We start from the raw sequence: 6,799 nt of genomic DNA on the forward strand, positions 1-6,799 counted from the left end.
GAACATGAGAACGTGAAATTCTAGGTTGCAAAAGTAGTGGACGTGAGCATGGATGACCAGGGGAGAACTACAACATTTACATCGGTACGGTATGAGCCACGGGGTAGGAAGGAGAACCAGGATATCAATACATTGTATACTAGTCGTCTGAAAGTTCTAAACCATGAAGCAATTCAAAGCTTTCCACAAAGATAATTATAGTATCCTGGAAATCAAAGACGAAGAAAACAAAGAAGCACATGGGATATGATCTAGAAGAATGATAAAAATATCGCAACCAATCATTTCACACATTACAGAGTTCTTAAAGATGCTCGCTAAGGAGGAAGTAGAAGGAGATAGCGCAAATGAAGAATGCCCATGATAACACCATTCAAGCATCAATAAAGATTGAAGCTGACGGTGATCAGATGGGAGTAGATAAAGATGGCACCCAAGGGACAAGTGACAGCGAATCGGACATTCAAACAAGCAAATGTTAGGAACTTAGCTCATTGTAAGGACAGAACTAAATTATTGAAAAGGCCGTGACAGACTTCTTTGTACAAAGACTCATCCAGAGCAATATTTCTTGTAAACTTATAATAATGTAAAATTGCAAGCATAACTATTGCTATTTTTTAGAGTACAAAAGAGTCTTCCATGTCTCTTGTCTATATAAACCTTTTAATTTCTTGAAACTTCAAGAGTGTTATAGTTTTTTGCATTAAATTTTAAGTGCATTTGCATGGATTAAATTAATTTAATAATTCTTTATTTTGTAAGTGATTTTTCATGGATTTAAAATAATAACCCAATCAATTTTTTAAACATGAATAGGATTCTTAAAAATAAGAAATACAAAATTAGGATTTGATAGTAGTTTTTGCATTATTAGTACAACAGTGTAGAGAGATATTGTGAAATTTGTTATGTGGAAATGCTAGTGCCAGAAAGCAAACTTTGATTCTCGAATGAAATTTTCATAAAGTAAACTTTCCATTTGGGAAGGATTTTTTAGATTAGTCCAAATGTAGACTATGGAGTATAAAATTAATGAAATAACTCTTGTTCATGATGAGGAAAAGGTTAATTTTACCATGCTAGAATCTTTGTAGAGCCTCAAGGAATCAAGGAGGAGCTCCTCAATTTGTTATTTTTTATAAAGCAACAAAAGAACGAATTAAGATTACATGGCTCAAATCAAGGTTGAGACTCTGATTGAGGAGTATAATAATAATATAGCGTAGTAATCTCTCTCTCTCTCTCTCTCTCTCTCTCTCTCTCTCTCTCTCACATTTCAATATTTGTCTCTCACCTAATTCTTCCATTAGTTTTCTCATCTATACTTCCCACTTACCTTTTCTAAAGGTGCTTACTATCAACAAATTATTACATATATATATATATAACTTGACCCTGAAGAAACTTAATTACAGAGCCTTCATTTTTTAATGGAGGAATTCAATTGATTTCTTAGGTGAAATTAAGCTAAGATCAAAGAGAGAGCTTTAAAGGAGGCACTTTAACTTAAGACATCCTTTATCCAAAAGGGTTTTAAATTCTTACCCTCATAAACAAGAGAAGGGGGCCCCTTCCCCTCATAAATGGATGGATGTCCTCATTAATCTCTTTGTTTACCCACTCCCTCACTTGAGGGCTAATTAATACATTTATGAATTATTGTCAAGTGGGGGAACCTATTTAAGACTGTAGGAGTTAATAGTCCTTATCCAAAAGGGTTTTACCTCATAAATAAGAGAAGGGGGATCTTTCCCTCATAAATGGATCAATGTCCTCATTAATCTCTCTCTTTGCCACTCTCAAGTCCCCTCCTCCCTTGACAACTAATTAATACATTTATGGAGTTAGTAGTCATCTTGAACAAGAAAACTTAGTCAAGAAATGCACTAGTAGGATCACATCCCCTTTAAAAAACTCCATGCATGACTTTACAAAGTCCTACATGGCTATTCCACACACAAGTATGAGACAACCTCACAAATCCAGAATACTAAGTTTACGTCATAAAGCATCTTGCTGTCTTCTTCAACAAAACAAGAAACTAATTTGGGCTGGAGGCGCCTGCCAACAAAAAGTTCCATGGTAATAAATGTTTGACTACTCTCAAAATTAGGTTTTCAGTAACATTGAATTAAACTGTAAAATGTCTGATCCATAACCACATAGATCTCATTCTTGCTTGATCATGCATCTAACACTAATGTAAAACCAATTTTTGACTTTGCATCTAATCAACCCACCATGCATCACAAAATCCCAAAAGGTGTGGTTTCTTACCCATACCATTTAGATATGAAAGTTGATGCTCTTTTGTGCCTTTGACATATATACTTGAAGATTTTGACTAGTTTCAAATAATTCATACAGAATTGCCATAAACCGACTGCATTAGTTGCTGTCATAAGATAAATTAGTTTGCCAACTGCTTATCGATATAGTGTAGCATCTTGAAACTATTCTTTCAATCTTAACGTGTTGAGTCTTGACCTATTTCCATTACGAGTCCTGTGCAATTCCCGGGAATCCTGTTCCTGGTTTGGCACAAGTCTAGTATCCAATAATCCTTAGCCTTCTTTCAGAGAGTTCCAAGCTTTAATCAAGAAAGTTAACAATATCCACTTGAATGACAAATAATACCTGTTCCTGGTTTGGCACACGTCTAGTATAATCCTTAGCCTTCTTTCAGAGAGTTCCAAGCTTTAATCAAGAAAGTTAACAATATCCACTTGAATGACAAATAATACACTCTTCTGAAGATATGCCTTCACTATCATAGATGCAAGGAAAACAAATTACAGGTGCTACAAAACCGATGTGGTCTGGAATGTGAAGTCTGATCCCTAGCATAGAAAAGGGGTTTCACACATCCAAAAATGTTATAGCAAATTTTCTTCTCATGGTGTACAACAATATTGGAACACACAAAGGAGGGGAGTATATGTCAGATTCAAAGATTTCCTGAAGGAGAGAGGCATCCTAGCATTGCATTACAAAAGAGTTTACTGAAATGTGCACAGAATTGTTCTGTTGTTTAAGCCACCTCATAACTTTGTTTGAAATTAAATATAAATCCAAAGACCAAATTAAGATGCATATAACACAAGAAATAATCATATAAAACGAGTAAGCTTATCCCCGACTGTAGTCACTCTTTGCATTTCCTGCGTGGTCAAGTATGATATATTATCAAGGCTTCTTGCTATTGAATCAAATGCTTAGATATAAAGATTGACCAATTGAATCAAATGCGCTTATGTCTGGTTAATTACGAACTGTACAATTGAGTATGCAATCCCAATTTTTATTCTGCACTACACATTTTGCAGTCCTTGCTGAGCTGTTGTCTGGTAAACCAGGCTCTCTACCCTTCCACCTTCAAAACTAAGAGTGCAAACTCCATTAAAAACAACAGAAAAAAGATTCAGCCAGCAATCACATCCCAATGTGGCTTAGCCAGTATGCTATTTTAACCACCATGATCAAGTTAAGACTTCAGCCAAGAGAGGGAGCGATGATTAGTTATCCAATAGCCAATAGGACATCCATTCTTGCTACATGTCTCAACGAGTTCTAAGAGAGCCCATCATGACACAGCAGATTCGATGTGAACTGATGGGAAAACCCTGTTACGATTGGAAACAATGCAAGGTATCTCAATGGGTTACGGATTACACTGGACTTAGCAAGCTTGACTACACAAGTTCTATGCCTCGAGTATTAATTTATTTTACTTGTTAGCGTGCTTCATTTACAAAATAATCAAAGCTACAAATAAATATACGCTACAGTCAAGGGCTACCCACCCTAACTGCCATGACAAATATAAATGTAGCATATAGCTGCCAACAAAACAAAATACAAATGTTTGTAGTTATGCAAAATTGATAAACTCAAATGCAACAAATATAAAGATGGCAATACCAATCAAATATCCACATACTCGTGGCGCACATCAGTGAGGAAAGTGAGTTCACCTTTCTCCGCCACATCTGACCATTTCTTCTTTTCTGCATTCACTGATGAGTCTAGCACAGGAAGACCGTTCCACATATAAGAGATGACAGACATAACTATGGTGTCTGCATATGCTCAGACTTCAAGCCTCATGTTCTACAAAGAACAGAAGCGATCCAAATTCTCCCCTCGTGGTCTTCCATCTGAAGGTCATCGTGTCTCAATATGTTTTCCACGAAAATGCTTGGGAGTTTAAGTATCTAGCAAAACAGGCAAATCTTCTAGCTAGTGCTCTTGCTAGGTAAGTACCTGGCCGTTTAGCCAGCGCTCTGAAGTTATGAGGAGATCCACTAGACAAAAATGCTTGTCATCAATACAAGGCGTCGGTGAAAGATGATCCACAGATTTACCTTCCATTAGACACCGTCTGTTGTTCCCGTGCTAGTCAGTCCTCCCACCTTTTTGTTTATTCCTCCAAGCCTTCTGCCCCTGCCCTTACAGATATCAATGCTTGCTTCGCAGGACGCACCAGATCTTACAGCTAGGAGTTGCTTGTCCTGTGCCCTCAGGGGACCGCTTTCGTCTCCTGATGAAGAATGGAAACAGGGTACGTCTGCATCGCAGGGAACATTGAAAGAATTAAGAAAGTAACCACCTGGAAGGGGCTGTAAAACGCCATCTTGCTGGACAGGGTCCAGTGATGGTTTCTGAGAGGGACATGATCCTAACTCCCCATCGATTCTTCCCCGAAACTCAGAAAGCAGGCTTCTGAGGCGAACGATCTCGCTTTCCAGTGAGGCTTGGCATTGGAGTCTTCTGACCAACTGCTGATTCAATGTTCGAAGTTGCATAAGCTGCTCTTCTAAATAAGCTGTATGGGCCTTCTTCTTCTGCCTATATTTTCTCACTGCCTCCTTGTTCCCGGAAGGCCGTTTCTTGTTAGATGACACTAAAGGATCGGTGTCCTCCTCTGGCGGCGCGAAAAGCTGTGTGTGCGTGTGGATGCAAGTATGAGTATGCGTACTGTCTGGGCCGGGAGGGTTGCAGGTGTGAGTATGCGTGCATGCATGCAAGAGCTCATCCATAAAGCTTTCCGTTGAGCCAGCAATGGGCAGGTCATAGCAATCCGCGAAGACATCACTATCCGAGAAATCTATCTCTCCGTCATCCATCTTTTTCAGATCAGCAGTTGTGCGAATGAAACCGCAGGCGTTCGAAGCCGAGAAAGCAGGGGCAAGAGCAAGTCCGTCGTTGAAAGCGCTACGAATGGAAACGTGAAAGTGGAGGGATCAGAAGAGCTGGAATGAAAGCAGAGGCATTCGAAATGAAGGAGAAGAGAGAGAGGTAGGGAGCTTGATAAAGTCGAAGCGGCAAGAAGGAAAGATGCAGGCGGCATCAAATCGCTACGAGCAGAGGATCAATTGCTACGATGAAAACGAAGAAGATGATCTGAGGATGGAAGATTTGTGGAGAAGATGGGAGCTGACGAATGAAGGAGGGTGGACGCCATAGCCAGAGCTCTGGAAAAAAAAAAAAAAAAAACTGTAGAAGCCATAGCCAAGTTCCTCTCTTTTAAGGTATAGTTTGTAGTCCCTTTTATGGCTCTGTCCACACTTTCCTTTCCTCTTTTTCTTTAACAAATCCCTTCACCTTTCAAACACATATCCCTTTTACATTGAATCCCCCATCCACCCACAATCATCTCTTGGATTCCACTTTTTCGCCTTCCCTCTTCAGGGTAGGTCTCAGTAACTAGTTTCAATCTTTCACACGAAAAATGTTTTTCATGTGTGATTATTTGGCACCTTTATTTTGTGGTGATCTGATTGGATGTGTGCCATGTTCACATCATTCTTTTTCTAGTCATTCATCTCTCCTCCTCATTGGACAGGCCCGTTGAATCCGATTCACCTTGTTTATGATCCATCAACAATCAAGTTGTTGGGGTGTGGGTGGATGGGGGGGGGTGTGTGTGTGTGTGTGTGAGCGAGAGAGAGAGAGAGAGAGAGAGAGAGAGAAGAAGAAGAATAAAAGATTTTTTTGTAATGATTAGTTGGACACTTTAAAAAAAGGTGAGTGTCCAATAGGAAAGGTTGATGCTGATGGAGAGTGTGGAGACCATAGCCACAACTCTTAACAAAAAAAAAGATGCTATTGGAACGTTTTTAAGGCTAGGAAAGGTTGATGCTGATGGAGAGTGTGGAGACCATAGCCACACCTCTCAACCAAAAAAAAAACTTTAGAAGCCATAGCTAAGTTCCTCTCTTCCATCTCTTCTGTATGAAGTCATCGATAGGTTCTATAAAGAAATTTAAGGTTCTTGTTGTGGTGACTTTTCTGGCCCCTTCTCTATCTGTCCATACGTTCATATACTCTTTCTTTTTATTATGAGGGATCCACAAGACCCTTAGATTTATACCTTTTACATTCACATCGATCTACCCATCTCTTGATTCACTTTTTTATAATCCATCAACAATCACTTGGTTGCTCTCTGTTTGTGTGTGTGTGTGTGTGTGTGTGTGTGTGTGTGTGTGTGTGTGTGTGTGTGTGTGTGTGTGTGTGTGTGTGTGTGTGTGTGTGTGTGTGTGTGTGCATGTGTGTGTGTGTGTGTGTGTGTGTGTGTGTGAGAGAGAGAGAGACTTCAATCCCCAAGATTGATGTTTGGGTCATCAAACATCAATCCTAGGGATCGAAGTCAACACACCCAACAACAAAGAGAGAGAGAGAGCTCATCCAATCGATTTTCGGTTGACTAGCAATCACGCTACTAGATGCGAAATTCTAACCGAAAACTGACTCACAATGTATCTGAAAAGTCGGGAATTCTGACTAGCTACTT

At 39.4% G+C, this 6,799-nt stretch overlaps 1 pseudogene; it reads right to left on the reverse strand.

Moving 5' to 3' along the window:
* Nucleotides 1-3,731: 3,731 nt before the first annotated feature.
* Nucleotides 3,732-5,465, reverse strand: LOC147881218 (basic leucine zipper 23 pseudogene; annotated as a pseudogene).
* Between the last annotated feature and the right edge of the window lie 1,334 nt (nt 5,466-6,799).

Source organism: Dipteris shenzhenensis, chromosome 31 (genome assembly GCF_047967505.1).
Source record: "Dipteris shenzhenensis isolate YYH24624 ecotype China chromosome 31, Dip_SZ_1.0, whole genome shotgun sequence".
Taxonomy (NCBI): Eukaryota; Viridiplantae; Streptophyta; class Polypodiopsida; order Gleicheniales; family Dipteridaceae; genus Dipteris; species Dipteris shenzhenensis.